This window comes from Oryctolagus cuniculus, chromosome 5 (assembly GCF_964237555.1).
Source record: "Oryctolagus cuniculus chromosome 5, mOryCun1.1, whole genome shotgun sequence".
In the NCBI taxonomy this organism is placed as follows: Eukaryota; Metazoa; Chordata; class Mammalia; order Lagomorpha; family Leporidae; genus Oryctolagus; species Oryctolagus cuniculus.
Window position 1 is genome coordinate 39,599,146 of NC_091436.1, and position 21,457 is coordinate 39,620,602.

Below are 21,457 nucleotides of genomic sequence, written 5' to 3' on the forward strand. Positions count from 1 at the left end.
TGGTTGAGGACTGGAAGGTCCCCAAGACAATAAGAAGCTTGGTTGTGGCTGAAGAAGAGGAGTGCTGAGTTAGAGATGTTTGCGATTTGAGTCAATAAGGCTTGGGCTGTGACATGTTTGTGAGAATTGATGTGCAGCAGACAGGCAGGAGACATGTTCAGGGAAGAATGTGCGAGGATTGGGGTCAGAGGACTCGAATGTTTGAATCTGAAGGGTGAAGATTACAGAGGGCAGGGGTGAGAAATCCGAGCCAGGAGTAGAAAGAGGAGGAGAGGAAAGAGGTGCATGTGAGTGTGTCCGTGTGTAGTGATTATGATACTTGTTTGTGAACCAGCTGTGTCCTTGGCAGTGATGCGCTGTAAGTGTAATAGGTTAAACTCTGTGTTCTCAAAGGCAAAATGGGGGTGAATGGGAGTTGAACTAATTAGTCCTTCTCAGTGGAGGCGGCATTGCCCACGAAAGGGCCTTCTGGACAGTTGTGCGGGTGTTTGATGTTGCCCACTGTTTGCAGGGCAGGTTCCTACACTCTCAGGACAGCTTGCCACAGGAGGAAGTATCTGGTGCCCTGCGTGATTTTGGCATGGCCCAGTAACAGTCCCGAGGGATGTCAAATACAAATCTCACTTCCGTTGTCCTAGCTCCAGCTTCTATTCCACATACCGCCTGTCCCTCTGTGCTTTTATTTTCTGGCTACTTATGAGGAATGCTTTCTGATCTTAATTTGTTTTCAAATCTAAACTCAAGATGTAAAGAGTTGATTATTTCATTTTGTGTCTAGTAGTGTCTGAGCACTTATTGAAGTGAGTATTTTAAATTTTTGTTTCTCATTGATGTTATGATAAAAGGCATCTTCATAGACATGAGGAACTGTGTACCAGTAAATTATCTGAGCTTCATTTCAGAATGGTAAAAGGGCAGATTAAAACGAACATGTTATGTAAAGGACAAGGCAGTCTGTTAAAGTTGAGAACCATTTAACCAAGTGCTCTCCAAGGCTTCTGACCCTGAGATCTCTGAAACAGAGCTCTATAGTGTTATGATTGGAAGAGGCACATTTTCTGTGCTGAGAACAGTTAAAAACTGATATCAGGCTGGGAAATGGGCAGAAAGCTGCCACTGTCAGGGAACCCACAAAGGCCTGAAGGAAGAAGACGGAGGGTCTTTAAGGAAACCTGGGTTCCTGCCAATGTAGGCAGGTGAGTCAGGGGAGATAAACGTGTTTCGGCCTGACACCCACAGGGGAAAGGAAGAGGCGGCAGAGTGGGGGTGAGAGAGGGAAGGGCTGAGGGGGGCAGGTGTTGGACTAAGCAGTTGAGATTCTGCTTGCCATGGCCACATCCCATATCAGAGCGCCTGGGGTCAGTTCCTAGCTTTCCTGCTAATATCCACCCTGGCAGGCAGCAGCTGATAGCTCTGGTACCGGGGTCTCTCACGTGGGAGACCCAAACTGAATTCTGGGCTCCTAGCTTCAACCTGTCCCAACCACAGCTGTTTGAGGCATTTGGGGAGTGAATCGGCAGGTGGAAGATCTTTGTTTTTCTCTGAATTTGCTTTTCAAATAAAATGAAGAAAAAAAAAGAGCTATCGTTTCAAGCATTTGTTTTTAGCTGAATATGGGCGAGTCCGCTCCCCCCCCCCCCTTTTTTTTTTAAGATTTAGCTTTCAAGCCGGCGCCGCAGCTCACTAGGCTAATCCTCCGCCTTGCGGCACCGGCACACCGAGTTCTAGTCCTGGTCAGGGCGCCGGATTCTGTCCCGGTTGCCCCTCTTCCAGGCCAGCTCTGTGCTGTGGCCCGGGAGTGCAGTGGAGGATGGCCCAAGTCCTTGGGCCCTGCACCCCATGGGAGACCAGGAGAAGCACCTGGCTCCTGCCATCGGATCAGCGCGGTGCGCCGGCCGCGGTGGCCATTGGAGGGTGAACCAACGGCAAAGGAAGACCTTTCTCTCTGTCTCTCTCTCTCCCTCTTCACTCTGCCTGTCCAAAAAAAAAAAAAAAAAAAAAAAAAAGATTTAGCTTTCATTTATTTGAAAGCCAGAGAGAGAGAGACAGAAAGAGGGAGAAATTAAAAGAGAGAGAGAGCACGCTCATGCTCTCCCAACCGCTGGCCCAACCCAAAAGGCTTTGGTGATTGGGGCTGGGCCAGGCCTAGGAATTCCATCTTGGTCTCCCATGTGGGTGCAGGGACCCAAGTACTTGAGCCACCTTTGCTATTTTGCAGGAAGCTGGATTCGAAGCAGAGCAGCCAGGCCTCCACTGGTGCTCATAGTGAATGCTGGCCTCTCAGGTGACAGTTTAACAGGCCATTGACTTAATCGGCACCACATCAGCCCCTGGATGATTCTGCTTTTGGTGTAAAGTAGGTTGTATAAGAGATTTTTCAAATAATTTACCCACCATTGTATCCCTCTTTGCTGGCAGTTTATTTAGCTTTTAAATGGTGAGATAGAACCATCAATCTTCATGAAAATGAATATTCTCGACCTAAATGCAGGGAGAAAGTTACCCATGATGCCTGAGCTTCCTTTTTATTTTAACACACACCATTGCCAATTCAGTATTGAGTGAATTTCCCTGTATTGCACTCATACGTTATGCTTACATAATATATTAAAGAATGTTTAAAATATTAAAGCTGCAGGTGACTGTAGACACCTAACGTATGAGAAAGTAGGAATGTCAGAAGAATGAGACATGAGCTGAAGAATAGGATGTTTTTGAGTTTGCTTCCCTTTTTTAAGCTAATTTAATACCACAAATGTTTGAACTTGAAATTCAACATTAACCCTCATTGTGGTCGCAAATGAAATTCTAAAGGGTGCATTTTGGTGTTGAATTTAAGGGACATTTTAGGGAAAACTGTCCATGTTTCATCTAAGAAAAGTTGCTTTATGTAAGCATAATTTTTTAGCAGAAAAATTAGATGGAGAATGAAGGGATAAAGAGATGTAAAGTCAAGTGGAAAGGAAACATTGTTAGCATAGTTTCTGTGTGTAATGGGGATTGGGAGCCAAAACTGTGGTGTCACTCAGTGCAGATATTTAGCATAACTCTTGTAATGTTTGTTCATTCTAGGAAATTTAGGTAATGTTGACAAGCACAGACCAAAAAGAAGCAGTAAACTGAGGCAGGTGTTACGGCACAGCGGTTTAGGCTACCACTTGGGTCCCCTACTTGCTATATCGGAGGGCCTGATTCAAATTGTAGCTACTCTGCTTTTATCCAGCTTCCTGCCAATGTGCCTGGGAGGCAGCAGATGATGGCTCTGGGACTTGAGTCCCTGCCACTCAAATGAGAGACCTGGATGGAGTTCCTGACTTCTGGTTTCATTCTGGGCCAGTCCTGGAAGTTGTGTTATAGGCATTGGAGAGTGAACCAGTGGATAGAGGAGCTGGTTCTCTCTGACTCTCTATCACTCTGCCAAATAAATAAATAAATAAATATATATTTTTAAAAGCAATTAACTGCCTATAAAACCAATGCCCAAAGACAGTTTTGTTAACATTTTGGTGCAGATTATTTTATTCATTTGTTAAAATTGTTCCTTGAGAAGTTCAGGGTACCGCAGAGGAGAGTAAGGGGTGAATCTACCTTCGAGGAGTCTCCAGTTCACCGTGTAGCCGCTCATGTAACTGCTTTATAAAGGATCTTCAGGGACAGATGTGTGACATAACCATCGAGTCCCTACTTAGGATGCCTGCACCCTGTATCGACATGGCTGGGTTTGAGCCCTGGCTGTGCTCCTGATTCTAGCTTCCTGCTAATAAGCACCCCGGGAAGCAGCAGGTGACGACTCAGGTAGTTAGTTCCCTGCCACCTTGCAGGGAGATCCTGATGGATTTCCCAGTTCCTGGATTTCTCCAGCCTGGCCCAGCTCTGGCTACTGCAGGCATTCGGAGAATGAACCAGTAGATTATAGATTCTACCCACCCCCACCTTTAAAATGCTCTTGGAATATGTGCATTATGCAAAAGCTGTACATGAATCTCAAAACTGTTTTGTACCAAAATAAATTTATGTTTTAATTCTATGCCCTCATATTTTACCAATCACAGTTTCCTTTTTTTTTTTTTTTTTAAGTCATGATCCAGAATCTGGCCCTTTACGTAAATTATTTCCCATCCTCTGGACAGCCATGCAAAGCAAATAGGTATTCCCATTTCATCCTAAGAAAACAGAAATGAGTGTTCACCCAAAGTGCTACATCCAGCAAGCAGTAAGGTTGTTGATCTTTGAGGAGATGGGCAGTTCTCCCTGTGCCACCAGATTGTCTCCAGAGGTATCCCGTCATCTTCGTTGAGTGGCTTGGTGAGTGAGCCAGTGCCCTGCACAGTGTGGAAGTTAGTGGTTGGCTGGAGAAGTACATCGGCTGTGTTGTGTGGTTTGGGACAGGGGAAGATAAGAAACAGGTGGACGCAGTGGGAACTGTGCAGCCCGGGCTCTTGAGGCAGAGAGGGTGCCTGGCTTGCAGTGGGCTCCATGGGCCAGGGCTGGCAGACCAGAGTCTAGGATGCTTCAGGGAGGAGTGGGCTCATCTGAGCTCAAGGGGAAGAGAAGCTGGGGCAGAGCTTTTCAGGTCTTGAACGCTGGACTGAAGACTCTGGGGGTGGAAGGAACAACGCTGTCCTTGTGTTGACTGCTCTTGGGTTTACAAAGAGAGGTAAAAGAATTCAGAAACGAGCTGTGCTGAGTTGACAGAATGTCTTCCATATTTGTTGATGGCTGTTTGAGTAAACTGATGACTTGGGGACTAAGGGTTGAGGATGCTGCATTTGTCCTGCACATGGGCTTCATCACACAGTGATAACCTGCAACGAAAGGGTCATTCTGAAATAAATTACAGCTGCAGTCTGCCGGCTTACATCATGTCCTGGCTGGGGAGACACGGATCTACCTCTGGAAGAGGACTGTTTGAATGGGGGAAATGAAATAAACAAGACCAGATAAGGCTAAAGAAGCTGGAGTAGCTGTGGTATCTCTAAGCTGCAGGTGCACTTGCATTTCCCAGGGGCATTTGAAGTGACAGAGGGAGAAGGGAGCTGTCTCTTTCCTCACTTTCCATTTTTACTTCCTTTTGATAGATGAGTGAGTCCTTCCTTCCCCTTGATGAAAAGGACACCACTGATGCTTCCTCCCCTTGCTGTGCCATTGTTCCATTGTCTCACCACCCTCTGCTCCCTTCTTGTTTTTCACTTCTTTTGTCCATGTGTATTTATGAATGCCCAGTAACCTTCCTCCTCTTGGCCAAGAGCCCAGGCAGACATTATCAGCCTCCTGCCCTTGGCTAGGAGCCTGCTGGGAACCACTGAGTTCTTGTCAGTTTCTTTTTGCCCTCCATGTATCTATTGCCTCGTGCTTGGCATCCTGACCTGGGAACAGTCACTGCTCTACTAGACTCTTTGCAACTCAATAAATGTTTCCTGAATGAGTTCATTACTCAGGAAAGAAGAGAACCTTTCTCATGAGAGGACTTCCTCTGTAGGCACCTGTCAATGAAAACATATATAAATCAATATATAAATATATATATAATATATCATAAATATCTATATTTCTTTTAGTGTAGGTGTTGTGGATGGCTGATTCAATGTTGTAGGTTTTTCAACCATATTAAATTTCTAAGTGCTCCATGCAGAAAGCATTTGATAAAGACATAGAGAATTTCTGACTTATGGGCCAAATAAGAGTTATAGTTCAATTCTGTCAATCCCTAAAAAGAATTTGGAGAAGTCACTGTTTGAAAATATTACTATGATTTTTTTAAAACATTGAGCAGCAGTGCTTACAACATGGAAATGTTACTCTATATGAACAAAATCTCCTTTTACTTTTGGGGAAGTGTGAAATTCTCCACTTTCTAGAGTGGAAAGGTGAATTTTTTTTATCTGAATATGAGTAAAAACAAGTGTTAAGATAATTTCTTGTCATTTGCAAGTGCTTCAGTATTGTAAAATTTATTGACACCAGTTACCTATTCTGTATGGGAGTTTGAATTCATTTTTTTCTGAAAAGAAATACATATAGATGAATTAAGTATTTGAGTCTCAATTTACTATCCTACAGACCAGATTTATTATTTTTTTAAAGATTTATTTATTGGAGAAGCAGAGTTAGAGAGAGAGGGAGAGACAGACAAAGGGGTCCTCTATCCACTGTTTCACTACCAGAGTTGGGCTGATCCGAAGCCAGACCCAGAAGCTTCTTCCATGTCTCTCATTTCAATACAGGGGCCCCAAGTACTTGGGCCGTCCTCTGCTGTTTTCCCAGGCCTATAGCAGAGAGCTGCATTGGAAATGGAGCAGCCAGGACACGAGCTGGTGCCCATATGGGATGCTGGCCCTGCAGGTAGAGGTTTAACTTGCAGATTTAAAGGATGAGCTGTGGAGCATCACCAAAGAGTGGGAAATGGACTTCTAACAGATACAGGAGAAAAAACAGTGCTTCCTGTCATCAGGGATTGCTAACCCCATTTGTGCAATGACATATACACACCTGAAATGGTTAGTGGATTAGTGTGATTTATAGCTGCATATGTATTTATTTTTAATCTCTACATGGTATAGTTTCAAAAGGAGTTGTGTCTCTGTACATGGGTGTGCATAGTCAGGGTGTGAATCAGTTCATAATAAGGTCCCTAGGGAGAGAATTGGCTTTGGGAGGGAGGAAGCAAACCCAGAGACAGGTTGGAGGACTTTCCAGGTTGAGGGATACAGCTGAACTGCATGGAGAAGAGGGAGCCAGGGGTGTTCTTGGTGAGGGGTGTGGCGAGTAGGTGTTCCCAAAGAGTTACTGTTTGTCGTAATGGCGTGATTGGACACCTGAGCAGCATTCTGCCAGTGGGATTTTCTACTTTCTGACCTTTGCCACAGGCAAAGCTGTCCTCCCACTGAAAACTAGAGCCGTGCCTGGTGCTCCCGGCACTGGGGGTACGAGCCTGCTGCTCCCGGAGCTTTCTAGGGCGTGATTTGGCAGCGTTATTCCTGGCTGTCAGATGTTCTCAGAGTCAACTGGTTAAGCTTTTAATAAAATTCCCTTTTGCTTGCTCAGAGTTAATGTCTGTAATTCATCATTAAAATCCCCGATAGGGATAGACGTGTACCACGGAGTCCTTTTCTCACTGCCAAAAAGTTGAACGTGTTTTAAGTACGTGATTTCATCCAAACTTCACCATTACTCGGGAGTGAAATCGTGGATCCCCAGTTCATAGGTGAAACAGCTGAGATCGCAAAGGCTGAATGACTTAACCGAGGTCACCTTGGCAGCCCTCGCTGACATACAGGCTGTGATCTGAGCCTCTGTGCTCTGCCGCTCGCCTTCCAGAGAGAGAGGCTCATAAACATTAACTTCCTCTGTGTACTTTGGAGTATTTAATTGCAGAAGGAGTGGTTGTTTTTGATTTTTTTTTTTTTTTTTTTTTTTTTTTTTTTTTTTTTTTTGGTCAAAACATGGCATGGGCAAGATTTGGCTCTCTTTCTTCAGTACCAAATATAGGATGTGACCAGGGTAGATTCCCATTGATCAGAATGTGGAATAAAGGTGAGGTTTACTGGCTCTTGGTCTACTTTCCTCGGATGTTTTGTTGCTGTTGTAAAAGACAGAGGCTAGATTCTGAAGCCAGGCAGGTAATTGGAAGAGGGAAAGTAGGGGAAAGAGAGGGGAGGAAAGGGAACTCACTCCTTAAAAAGTGCCAGCACTTCTGCCAGGAGTTGTGCTGGTTACATTGTAACATTTCCACGTGCATTGGCCTGGATGTTTTCCTGGTATGGTCTGTATCCAGGTATCTGCCTGCCCCACTTCATTCAGGTCTCTGCTCCAGTGTTCTCTTAGCACATGTCTTCTCTTCCCACCTGCAATAGCGAGTCCCCAGCCCTTCTGAGAGCCCACTTAGGTTTGTGGCGGTAACTTCAGCCGCTCCCAGTGCCTGCTCCCAACCCAGCCTTGTAAAGTGGCACTTCCACCTTCATATCCACTCCCCTGCCTTGGCTGCCACCTTCTGTCAGCCCACCCCATAGCCTCACTCTCTCTGGCCATTGGCACTCTGGGCTCGGTCCCTTCCCTGTCCCCTTATCGTTCTTTTCTGCTTCCACCTCTTGGGCCTTCTCACCTTTATGTCTGAATGAGTGGGGCAGGGAGGAGTGGGATGGAAGGTGCTGGTTGTGTCGTTATAAATCATTCTGTGTTCTGTCTCCTTGCACTAGAATATAAGCTTCATGGGAATGGTGACTTTGTTTTGCACACTCCTGACTCTCGCTTTAGAATCTACCCAGTCCATGGGTGTAGTCCTTCAATATTGGAGTGCCTGGGATCAAGTCCCAGCTGTTTCCTATTCCAGCTCCCTGCTAGGAGACAGCAAGTGGTGGCTCCAGCACTTGGGTTCCTGCTGTGTACCTGGGAGGCTTGAATTGAGTTCTGGCTCATGACCTCAGCCTGGTGCAGCCCTGGCTGATGTGAGCACTTGGAGGAACCACTGGGTAAAAGCTTGCTCTCTCTGTTCCTCTGTCTTTCAAATAAGATAAACAGAAAAGTTGTGAATGTACCCAATACCCAGGTGATGCCCAATAAGTCATTTTGAGTAGATGAATGAGGCTGTAAGATTACAGAATTTGCCTAAGATATCCTGCAAAATGATGAAGTCCAGTTCCAAATTCTCGCCTATGTGATTCCAAAGACACCATGCCTCCCATGTACCCCTCTACCTGGGCAAATGCCTATATTGCACATGATTTGAATAAGATTTTGTGCTAGGAAAAAAAAACTAATTAGCATGTCCAATTATCCTATTTTGCAAATGAGAAAATAACTATGATCCATTGAAACCAAGTGACTCGATCAAACTAGCATTGCTCTTAACACAAAGAGAAACATCCAGAATCAAGATACTCAGTCCCCTGGTTCAGTCTATCTCTCTAGGCATGATTGTTCACTTTCTTCTTGAAAAAGCATGCCGCACTCTGATGTAGAATTTAGGTGACGTCATCGGTAATGGGATTGAAACTGTAAATCACATTTTTTTTGAAAGGTTTATTTATTTATTTGAAAGACAGTTAGAAGGAGAGGCAGAGAGTGAGAGATCTTCTGTCTGCTTGTTCACTCCCCAAATGACTACAACTGCTAGGGCTGAGCCCGGGGGAAGCTAAGAGCCAGGAGCTTCTTCTGGATCTTCCATGTGTGTTCGGGGGCCCAAGCACTTGGGGCATCTTCCACTGCTTTCTCAGGCCACAGCAGGTAGCTGGATCAGATGAGAGCAGCTGGAATTTAAACTGGCGCCCATATGGGGTGCCGGCACTGCAGGTGGAAGCTTTACCTGTTATACCACAGCGCTGGCCTCAGTCACATTCTTCTAATGCCATAACGTTAATGCAGTGAGGCAGGTGGCAAACTCGCATGCCCACAGGGAGCAGCAGATGCCATACCATGCAAATGGGAATGGTGTGGACTCTGGCAAAGACAGGGGCATATCCCCTACCCAGCCCCACAGCACCTGCTACCTACTCAGAGAAGCATGTTGCAAGAGAAAAATACTGAAAGTCTACCTAAAAATGTCTGAAGCACCCTGCTAGGCAGAGATACCACCTCGACCCAACAGGTCTCCTGGTCTGTGATTCTGAAGTCATAGCGCTAATAGCCTTCTTCTCCCCCTCCTCCACAAGAGAATAATTTTCAGTTAGTGAGAAGATGTTGCAGAATATTGGAAATGAAGTGGTGTGGTCATGGCAGATTTTTGTTTGCACTAGCCCAAGGACCAGTGGGTTGAGCTGTCAAAGTTCACAAAGGAAAAATAATGATCAATAAAAGTGTATTTATTACCTGTCTTTATGGCCGTGGTGATAAAGTTCAAGAGTAATGTGTTTTTATAACATCATCTGTCCTAATGGAGTACTCTTTGGTTATGTTCTATCTTTTTTTTTTTTTTTTTTTTTTTTTGACAGGCAGAGTGGACAGTGAGAGAGAGAGACAGAGAGAAAGGTCTTCCTTTGCCGTTGGTTCACCCTCCAATGGCCGCTGCGGCCAGTGCGCTGCAGCCGGTGCACCGCGCTGATCTGATGGCAGGAGCCAGGTACTTCTCCTGGTCTCCCATGGGGTGCAGGGCTCAAGGACTTGGGCCATCCTCACTGCACTCCCTGGCCACAGCAGAGAGCTGGCCTGGAAGAGGGGCAACCGGGACAGAATCCGGCGCCCCGACCAGGACTAGAACCCGGTGTGCCAGGGCCGCAAGGTGGAGGATTAGCCTAGGGAGCCGCGGCGCCGCCCTGGTTATGTTCTTTCTTGACTGGCTATCCAGAGAGTTTCTTGACTGATGCAGGGATTTGGAGGTGGAACCAGAGAATGAAAGATTTCTGTCTCTCTGCCTTTCAAATAAAATTACATGAAAAATTGTAAGTGTGCCCCATCCAGAGTCAGTGTCCACTGGTTGAGTACTGGCTACCTGGATGCTACTGGCCAACTCCCCCAATTATTCTCTGCTACTTTCACATTTAATTGATTAGAGTCTGAATTTTATGAGACCCAGGAAATAAAGGAAGAGAGGACTTTGTGCAGCACTTCAACTTGGTTGTTTTTGTCTCTAGGAAATAAAAACAATGTGTGTTATCAGATGGGGGTTGGATCACTTGTGTTTATCACTCGCATCTTTTAACACATTGATCATCACCGTATATCTGCTGCTCTCCCTCTAATGAGCCAGCTCTGAAGCTTCGATGGGTTGTGCGTGATTGGACTCTGTGATCTCTAGAGTTGCTTTTGCTCAAACTTGCTCATAACTTTTCAGACTCCTTTAAGGATGGATTTCAGAGCCTTTAATCATGGAGATATGGACGGCATAGGTCTCTTCTGGCCGCCATGATTTCTTTGCCTAAGCCTCCATTTTCTCATCCTTAAAATGGGGGCAGGGGAGTTAGTATAGTCACTGCCTCTTAGTCTTGTAGTTGTTATCATTATTGCTGGTAAGTTATCAGAAGCTTCTTTTAATTTTATAAAGGAGCTGCTGGGTGGTATAAGTAATAAAAATTCACATTTCCATTTGAAATGCAGCTATGAGAATCTTTCTCACTTTCCCAGCAGAGTTTAGCATTTTAAATTTCTTATGAGGACTTGCGATGTGTTGGAATTTGTAGTTGGCATGGTTAATCAGTAGTGTTCTGCATTCACGTTTATTTCAACCTGGCAGCCTCCCCGTACTTGAACAGTACCAGCTGCTGGAGGTACAGAGACCAACAAATCTGAGAGGCATCCTGGTGCTTCCTGGAGAGCGGACTTGGCAGGTGTGTCTGGACAGACATGCCTGGGAACCTTTTGCAGTGATGCACAGACAAGGTTTGCACGTGGAGATGGGGAGGCTGCCATGAGCGCCTTTATCCCATGAGAAGATGCTATAGGCGGCCTCCCAGGCTGATGTGAAGCCTCTGTGCTGGAAGAACAAGAACACCTCTGTGGATCCACACTAGAGCAAAATTCAAGGCTAGCGAAGGACTCTAGACCAGTCGCACCCACTTGAGCAGGCAAGCGCAGGTTTCCACGGAGTGTCTGCTCCGAGGAGCCGAGAAGCAGGCGTCGTGCCCCGACGGGCCCTTCACATGGGGCCGCCGTCACTCCTGAAAGAGCAGCCTGTCGCCTGCTGCTGCCTTTCATCCTCCACCATATTTGTATTCATGTGCGCTCTCCCCGACATGAAAGAGCACAGCTTGCCATTCCCGCCTGTGCTTCTGTGAATTGCAGTGAAGCCATTAAAAAAAAAATATTCTAAGGCTTTTACAGGGAACAGTCATCATGCACCATGGTTTTTAACCATTTGGCGTCTAGCAAGAAGCATTCGCAGGGCCTTGTTCAGGGGCGTGCAGAGCAGTGGCTTGCGTGGGTCTTGGGAAGGGCTGTGTTTGCAAGGCAACAGCGTTCTGGGTGTGTGTGGGGCAACACCTAGCAGCGACAACAGTGTCACCTGGGAGACAGGACACAGATGACCACCTGGTGGACTTGAAACAGAGTCTAACCAGCCCTTGGGTTGTGAACAGAATCCCAGGACAGTGCTGCGCTGGGTGAGCTGGTGGGATGAGGAGGGTGGGATGGGCTGAGGGCGGAGAGTGGAATGGACGCCGTGCACATTTTTCATGTTGTTGTCAAGGGAGTGTCTGGAGGCAACAAATGAATCTCACGTTGCTGCCAATTTGGGTCTTAGTCCCAGCTGGAAGTCTTTCTAGACAAGAACAGTGTGTTCTTAAGCCCCTCTTGGTACAGGTGAAGAGAATCTGGGGGGCAGATGACTTGCCAGAGGTCAGGCAGCTCTTGGGCGCAGCCCTCCTGAAATTGAGGCCTTCTGGTTCTTTTCCGGCTGTGGCTACCTCTGCCCCAGCAAATGGTGGTCTTTTGTTTATTTGTTTGTTTTTGCATTTAAAGGAAAAAATGGTGTGTATTTATTAAGCAGAATTGGGGGAAATGAAACAGTGAAGTAAAGGGATAAGCAGAGTCATCCGTAATTCTGTTGAATTAACCAGTAATGTTTTTATGTTCATGATCCCACATTTATAGCTTATATTTTGAAGGGAAGAGCAACAGAGAGGGAGAGATGGACACTTTCCACGCACTGGTCCACTCCCCAGATGGCCTCAGGAGCAGACTGACTGTATCTCACCTTCATGTGGCCTTTCTATTGAGATTGTTAAAGATTTTGGTTAGTCCTTTTTTCTCCTCTATTTCCTTCCCTTTAGGCCCAGGTAGGCTGAAGCCAGGAGCTAGGTACTCCATACTAGTCTCCCACATGGGTGGCAGGGAACCAAATACTTGGGCCATCTTCTGCTGCCTTCCCAGGTACATCAGCGGAAAGCTGGATTGGAAGTGCAGTAGGTGTGACTAGAACTCACACTCTGATACAGGATGTGGGCATCGCAAGTAGCAGCTTAACCTACTGTACCACAATGCTATGCTGGCCCCCTTCTGAAATGTTAGCATTTTTTTTTTCCAGAATAGCAAACTCAGAGTATTTTTGCCATCCCACTTCTTTTGAATTTCCTTTTGCTTCTGCCTCCACTCACTTCAAATTTGTTTTTGTGTCCAAATCCCTGAATATTAAAGAGCATGAATGTGAACTTGTCTTACGCATAAATAGAAGCTGTTTATGGCTTTAATGTGGACTCCCTGTTGTGATTGTTATTTTAAAGGTTTTATTTACCCTTTTTCCCTCCTCCTCCTTTTTCTGCTTGGTTCAGTTTTAATTTAATAGGCAAACCAAGAGAGTGTTGTTTATCTTCATGATGATTCTGTATTTCACTTCCAGACGTACAACCTGGTTCACACCACACACACATTCTTTTATCCCATATAAATTTGTTTCCTGCAAGGAAGCTTTCTTTCACTCCCATAATTTTAACTCTCATGTATATCCTAATGGCTCAAAAAAGTGTCCTCCAGCCAGTAATTCTTTCAGGAGTTTCTGATCTCCTTCCTCAAAGGCCTGGAGTTGTGCTTCTCTAACTTGAATGTGCATCGGTCACCTGGGGATCTTGTTAGGTGCAGATTTGGGTTCAGCAAGGGTGGGGTGTGGGTCTGATAACCTGGATGCCTGGTGCTGCCACTCTCTAGGGGCCAAAGGCACTTTCCTCTCCCCCTCTGAAGGCTCAGTGAAGGAATCCACTGAAATAATGTGAAAGTGGGCAGATTATCAAGAGAAAAGGCACATATGTATGGGGTTGGGGCAGGCATCACAGGAAATTGAGGCGAACCCAATAACTAACGACACTGAGAAGACTACATATACTTCATGAGGGAAAGGAGAGTGGGGGCTGTAGGTGCTTTTAAAGGTGAAATCAGTGTTTTGGGGGAGGATGAATGGGCCCAAAGACAGACAAGAGTCTGGGACACGGTTCCCCTGGCTGTGGCGTGGCAACAACTCCAGATTCCTTTATGTGAGTTTATCTCCCGGAGGATGCTGCCTGCAGGTAGAAAGGGGAGGTTCAGAACTCCCCTTCCTGTGCTTTGGGAGGGAAAGAGGAGCAGGAGAGGGAGAGGGTAGCTGGAACAAGGCCAGAGGTCTCCTTTAGGTCAGAGTACTCAGCACACCAGAGTGCCATACTTTGGAGTATCATTTTCTGAGTCCCCAAAGAACTGTATCACGCCGTCTGCACTTCTCCAGACTCACTGTCCAGAATTCTGTATCTTTACTCTCTGGGTGACCACTGCCATGTATGCTTTTCTTGTCAGATTCTACCCAGGACACACTCTGCAAGATGCAGCTCCTTTCGCTCTTCTGGGTTGCCTTCCTCTTTTCTCCTCTCTAAGAGCTGTGACCTCCCCAACTGTGCTCCCATAACAGTTACCACTTAGTATATTGTGTTGGGGCTGCATACATCTTTGCTGCCTTCTGAATTCTGGGCCTACCTCATCTAAAATACATCTGTATTCTGTATTTTGCAAAGCATGAAGTAAAGTGAATTTTCACTATTTGCTAAGTCAATGAAAAAAACAAGCATTCTGTAGACAAACGGGCATTAATGTTTATATGTTAACAGTAGAGGGAAATATAAATTTAATTTATAATTTTTAAAAATTGTACTTTGAATTTATTTGAAAGGCAGAGAGACAGACATACACAGAGAAAAGGAGAAGGGGAAGGTAAAAGGGAGTGAGTCTGATTGATCTCCTGTCTGCTACTCCAGGCTCCAAATACCCACAGCATCCAAGGTTGCCAGGATGAAGCCAGAAACTCAAGTGCCTGAAGCATTAGCTGCTGCTTCCCAGGGTGGGTGTGTATTAGCAGGAAGCTGGTATCAGAAGCAGAGCTGGGATTTGAACCCAGACACTTCGATATGGGAAGCAAGTATCTCAGCTGCTGCACCAAACTTATGACCCAAAAATGGGAAACTTAAAATAAGATTTGCAGTTCATGTATGCTCAATCCTAGCCACATAGTTTGTGCTAGTTTTGCTGGCTCAAAATAATATATTGAATGCCTACATTGACACCTTTTGATTAATCCATTTTTTCAGTGTTTAAAGTTTAGAACTTGAAGATTCTATCATTTAAAAAAATATTTTTAAAGTACAGAAGCCTAAGGCCATTGTTTTCTGTGATCATAGACTCCTTTCCCAGTGCATCACAAATAGATGTCCAAACAAACAAAAGCAAGGGTACAATGGTTCAAGGGGAAGTAAAGACCCAGAGAGTCCCTTCCCCACCACTTTAGCTTTTCCTTTGAAAAATGCAGCAGTAAGGAGAAGTGGCAGGCTGAATTAAGGTGTTCTAGGTGAGAGGTCACTGTAGGCAGATTAGAGTATTAGAGTTATGTAATTTCTAGAACTGGACAAAGCATGAGGTATCGCCCTTTTGTAGGGTGAATCTCTCTGCCGTGCTCATACAATGAGCAGTAGAGCTGGAGACAGGCCAAATTCTTTTGCTTCCAGTAGAATCTTCTCTCCAAAGCTATCCTGTGATAACAGTATAAGAAATCCTCTCCTTGGACATTAGTATGGGCCAAGAATGATGACCACACTTGACTTGTGAGTAAGAACCTGTTGGAGATAAGATGAGCATCCATATACTGTGATTCATGGAGCAATAGCCCCAAGTGAGGACTAGATGAATGCTTAGGAGATAGCTAATAAATATCTGTCTCTGTGCTCTCCTCTGCACTTGGACTTCATCGCTTATTGCAGTTCACTGATTAGGGTTTAAAATGGCACAATGAATTATGCAAAAACTGTTTCTGTAGGAGGGGCTGTCTTGCAGCCTAATGCAGCACAGATGGAAAGATCCTCTTTTAATCATTGTTCTCACAATACTTGGAAGCTTTTTGAGGAATAAGCACTCAGAAGTGGAAGTGAATGGCCTTCATGAGTAAATGAATTCCTTCTGCAGAGAGGAACTGAACTGTATTTGTGATGCAGATGGTTGTCCTGGGTCTGAATGCTCATCCTTGTCATTTGAGATATATGCTTAGAAGCAAAATGTCTCTTGAAATACTTGGGTTTTAGATGGTTCCGCTGGACAAATTACTTCTGCCCAGGCTGGCTCAACACATATTATTATTATTTTCTCAAAAATTGTGACAATGGGTGTTTAAATGCCAATTCAACCCAATCAAGAAAACATGCAAATTACCTCTCTTTCTCTAATCCTTAGTTACTACTGAAGAGACTGAATTCGTTAGCATCCCCTCACTTTTATTAGCATAATATTAATGCAAATGATCAGCAAAGGCTTTTTTTAAAAAGCACACAGAACCATAGAAAGCAATTAATAACAGTGCTCATTTCCTCAGCATGAAAGAAAAAACATTTATGATTTGGCTTCTAACTTGCATCTGTGCCGACGACTTCCCACATGGGCCTATACAGGTACCTGTTCCTAAAATCAGTATCATCTTGGAGCTTTTACTTGCAGAGTGAGAGCCAATCTGAAAGAAAGCTCAAAGGAACAATTTCAGAACAAAGATGATATGCTGGAGGTAATTCTTGTGGCTTCAGATGCCATTAAGAATGTATAAAAAGGCTGTATTTCTAAGACACTGCTATATAAAATGCAGGAGGAAAATAACAAGGTGTAGGAAGGACTGACATAATAATGCCCAGCAAGAGGGTTAATAGAAAGAGGACACTGATTAATTTTTTATTTGCTCAGAGGAAATGGGCTTAAATTAGAGGGAAGTAAAGTTGAATCAAACAACAGGAAGACATCGTTGGCTCTGGAGAGCTTTATAAAATTAGACTGAGGCATAGCAGGAGACTGGAATTTCCCTTCTTACCTCCTCTTACTGTGCTGCAAACATTTTCTTTAGTTTGTTTACACTTTCTGACATCTTCGCCTGTGTTTTGCTAGACGGGAACATTGCCGCACCTGTTGTTTGTACCACTCATCTAGCACGAAGTCAGTGCTGCTCTGTATGGTTCTTTTCCTCCCTTCTATCTCCACTGTTAGAATGCAGAATTGCAGATCAGAGGTGAGAGCCCGTGCCTCCTTGAACTTTGGACATCAACATGTGGAGCACCTTGTAGGTAATGGGGAGTCTGTATTTGATGAATGAATGTATGAATCACGACTTAATGATCTGTTTATTATTAACAAGGAAGAGCTCAAATTCTATAGTATCATGCCACTGGAACTTTGGAGTGTTGACCTCATTCCAGTTGCCCTGTTCTTTTCAGAGTCCCCTTCATTACCTGGAATGGTAAATGCACATTTTGTGAACAAATTTCTTTTTTTTTAAAGCCATTGCTACAATGATTAAAAAAAAAAAAAAACAAATATACTGGCTTCTATTTTAATAAGGGAAGAACACTGAATAAATGTAGGTATTGTTGTTCAGTGAAAAGATGTTGATAAAGCTATTGGATTTAGAAATTAAGATTCCTGTATTACATTGGTTGGCATATGAAAGAACAGTTAAAGTTTCACAGTGTTTGTCTTGTGAAATCTGTGCATCTTACTTTATAGAACTGGCTTCAGAAAATGACTGAAGTGATTTATGAGGTAGGAACCTTTCACAGTTGGCCCTCAAACACCTGAGTTTAAAAAAAAAAAAAAGAAAAGAAAAGAAAAGAAAAGAAAAGAAAAACAAGGCACAGGGAAAAGTTCTAAGTTGAATCTTTACTTTGAGTATTTGACAATGTACATCTTTCTGTAGACTTATCCTGGCAAGAGAGTCAAGGAAGTTCTATTTTAGATGCCATTATCAACCTGGCATGTATGCTTGAGATAACCACTGCACAAACATGGCTGCTTCCGTGGGGATTTTGCATACCCTGAGTCTTCTCTTTTTTTTTTTTTTTGACAGGCAGAGTGGACAGTGAGAGAGAGAGACAGAGAGAAAGGTCTTCCTTTTTGCCGTTGGTTCACCCTCCAGTGGCCACCGCGGCTGGCACGATGCGGCCAGCACATCGCTCTGATCCGAAGCCAGGAGCCAGGTGCTTCTCCTGGTCTCCTATGCGGGTGCAGGGCCCAAGCACTTGGGCCATCCTCCACTGCACTCCCAGGCCCCAGCAGAGAGCTGGCCTGGAAGAGGGGCAACCGGGACAGAATCCGGCACCCCGACCAGGACTAGAACCCGGTGTGCCAGCGCCGCAAGGTGGAGGATTAGCCTATTGAGCCGCGGCACCGGACAGTCTTCTCCTTTTAGTACTGAGACAGTTCTGGGGTCTGGTCTGTATTTGAGAGTTGGCGGAATAATCTCTTCTTGAAGTGATGGCTTTCTAACACAACTGGTCTCTTACCAGACGAGCAGTGGGGCTGTGTACCCTACCTGACTGCAGTGTGAGGGCCTAGAAGCTTTGGGCAGTGCAGAATTCAGAGCTCCAGAAGGTGACCTAGTTATCAGTCCATGTGCATTGTTTCTTCATAATGACTGGACCGAGAGGAGAGTCCAGCCACGGAGGGACGGACAAAGTAGAGGCGACCCAGAGGGATGGAGATGGGAGACTGGAGCTGGAACTCCTTGAGCCAGACACCAAGCTTGCTTCAGCTGTTTATAGAGTGCCAACCAGCCTTGCTGTGGATAGGGAGAGACTCATAAGGTTGCACACCGCTTCTTGTGTTAAATAACAGTATGGAATGGTACGCTGGAACCGGATATCATTTTGTGCCCCTTGTAGAAAGAAGAGATAAACAGTGGTACAGCAAGATAAACTGTAGGCTGGCATAAGCCAGGTGATTAGCATAAGACCCCAAGATGTGCAGTTGCAAACAAAAGGCCTTGAATTTGGGGCCAGTGCTGTGGCGCAGCGGGTTAAAGCCCTGGCTTGAAGCACTGGCATTCCATATGGGCACTGGTTCTAGTCCTGGCTGCTCCACTTCTGATCCAGTTCTCTGCTATAGCCTGGGAAAGCAGTGGAAGGTGACCCAAGTCCATGGGCCCCTGTACCCATGAGGGAGACCCAGAAGACGCTTCTGGCTCCTGGCTTCAAATCGTCACAGCTCCGGCCGTTGCAGCCATTTGGGGAGTGAACCAGCAGATGGATGGCCTTTCTCCCTGTCTCTCCATTGCTCTGTAAATCTACCACTCAGATAAATAAAATCTTTCAAAAAATAAAATAAAATAAATGGCCCTGAATAGAAATGACTTTAGGACAGGTGCATAGGCTTTCATTTTTTTTTTTTTTTTTTTTTTTTAGTGTTTATGTATTCATTTTCATTTACTTGAAAGGCAGAATGACAGAGTGAGAGTGATAGCTAGCTATCAATCTTCTATCTGCTGGTCCACTCCTCCAGCGCTCTCAACAGCCAGGAGCCTAGAACTCCATCTGAGTCTCCCCTTGTGGGTGGTAGGGGCCTAGCACTTGGGCCATCTTCTGCTGTCTCTCAGTTTACAATAGCATGAAGCTGAATCTGAAAAAGAGAATCCTGGACTCAAACTTGGATATGGAAATGAGCATCCCAAGTGGTGGCTGAGCTTGCTGTACCACTGTGCCAGGTTCAGAGACTTCCACCTGGGGGTTTCATCGCCTCAGAATTCGACGTGTCTGTGGATGGCATTTGTCAGAAGTTAGTGTCCATGTTGTTGTAGGTGATGATGTAATGCCCAATGCTAATGCAATGTTCTCTACCTTGTACGTTTCCACCCCTTGCTGGTTCCCATAATCCCTTCCTGTGAAACCCTTGTCCACCCCCATTGCCCTGATAGACACCTAAGAAAGAAAACAGGCAAAGAGGTCTGAAACTGAAATGGCAAAAAATATAAGCCAAGAGCAATAAAAGAAAAGGAGAAAAAGTTGAGGAAGATTTTGGACGCCGACCGATGCGGAACAAGGAACAGGCGGTGGACAGTTGATATGAGGAAGTGGGTTTCTGTTGCAGGGAAGAATGGCTTTGATGATGGAGCCCTCAGTGGGCCTCTGAGCAAGCCGAGGGAACTGTGGGAAGCACTAGGGAGATGGAGGGATTCCAGGAGGAGCATCCCAGCCCGTTTGTGCTGCAGCAGCAAAATAGCATAACCTGGGCAGCTTATAAGCAGCAGAGATTCTCTCTCACAGTACTAGAGACTGAGAAGTCCAAGCTCAAGACACCAGCAGATTCCACGTCTGGCCAGGACCTGCTTTTTCATTGATAATGTGTCCTCCTGTATCCTCACATGGTGGAAGAAGCAAGAGACCTCTCGAGGGCCTTCTTTATAAGGACGCTAATTCTTTGCCCCAAAGGCCCCACCTCCCAATATGGCACATTGAGGGTTAGAATTTTAATATATGGGGGCCAGCACTGTGGTATAGCAGGTAAAGCCACCACCTGCAATGCTGGCATCCCATATGGGTACTGGTTCTAGTCCCGGCTGCTGCACTTCAGATCTAGCTCTCTGCTATGGCCTGGGGAAGCAGTAGAAGATGGCTCGAGACCCAGAAGAAGCTCCTGGCTTCAGATCGACACAGCTCTGGCCATTGTGGCCATCTGGAGAGAGAAAGAGAGGATGGAAGACCTCTATGTCTCTACTTCTCTGTAACTGCCTTTCAAATAAATAAATGAATCTTAAAAAAAAAAAATGTAATATATGAACTCTGGGGTGGGGGACCCATAAACATTTAACCATAGGAAGGAGTTATGGAGGTAACCTCAGAGTTTTTTTTTTTTTTTTAAGTTTTATACTTTATTAGGAAAATATCTTGTAACAGTGAGTTAATTAAATATAATGTTTTTTAATCTAGGAATTTTTTTTCTTGTATATATGAAACCATGAAGTTTTTATACAAATTTAGGAACATAGTGATTCTTCCCACCCTACCCTACCTCCCACCTACACTCCTACCCTTCTTCCTCCTTATATCCCCATTCTAATTTTTAACTAAGATCTATTTTCAATTAACTTTATACACATAAGATTAACCCTACATTAAGTATAGAGTTCAACAAATAGTATGAAAAGAAAAAAAAAAACTGTTCCTTAACAGTTGAGACACAACGGCTGTTCAAAGTCATCGCATCTCAAAGTGTCAATTTCACTTCTATAGATTACCTTTTAGGTAGTCTATTAGTGGATCAGAGAGAACATTTGTTACTTGTCTTTTTGGGACTGGCTTATTTCACTAAGTATAATGTTTTCCAGTTGCATCCATTTTGTTGCAAACAACAGGATTTCATTCTTTTTATGGCTGGGTAGTGTTCCATAATGTATATATAACACATTATCTTTTTCTAGTCATTAATGGGCATCAGAGTTGATGCCACGTCTTAGCTATTGTGAATTAAGCTGCTGTAAACATGGGGGTATGGATAACTCTTTCAAATATGCTGATTTCATTTGCTTACATCAAATTATTATTCTGGGGCTGACGTTGTGGTATAGCTGGCAAAGCTGCCGCCTGTGACACCGGCATCTTGTATGGGAGCTGGTTCGTGTCCCAGCTGCTCCACTTCCAATCCAGCTCCTTGCTTATGACCTGGGAAAAGCAGTAGAAGGTGGTTCAAGTACTTAGGCCACCCACGTGGTACCCTGGCTGTTGTGGCCATCTGGGGAGTAAACCAGCTAATGGAAGATTTCCTCTCTCTTTCTCTC

General features: G+C 44.8%; 1 protein-coding gene across 3 annotated transcripts in view; it reads left to right on the forward strand.

The window, feature by feature from the left end:
* The window catches only part of ARHGAP18 (Rho GTPase activating protein 18), a 189,855-nt gene that overhangs the window by 91,554 nt on the left and 76,844 nt on the right, over positions 1 to 21,457 (forward strand). The gene's annotated exons all lie outside the window — the stretch shown is intronic.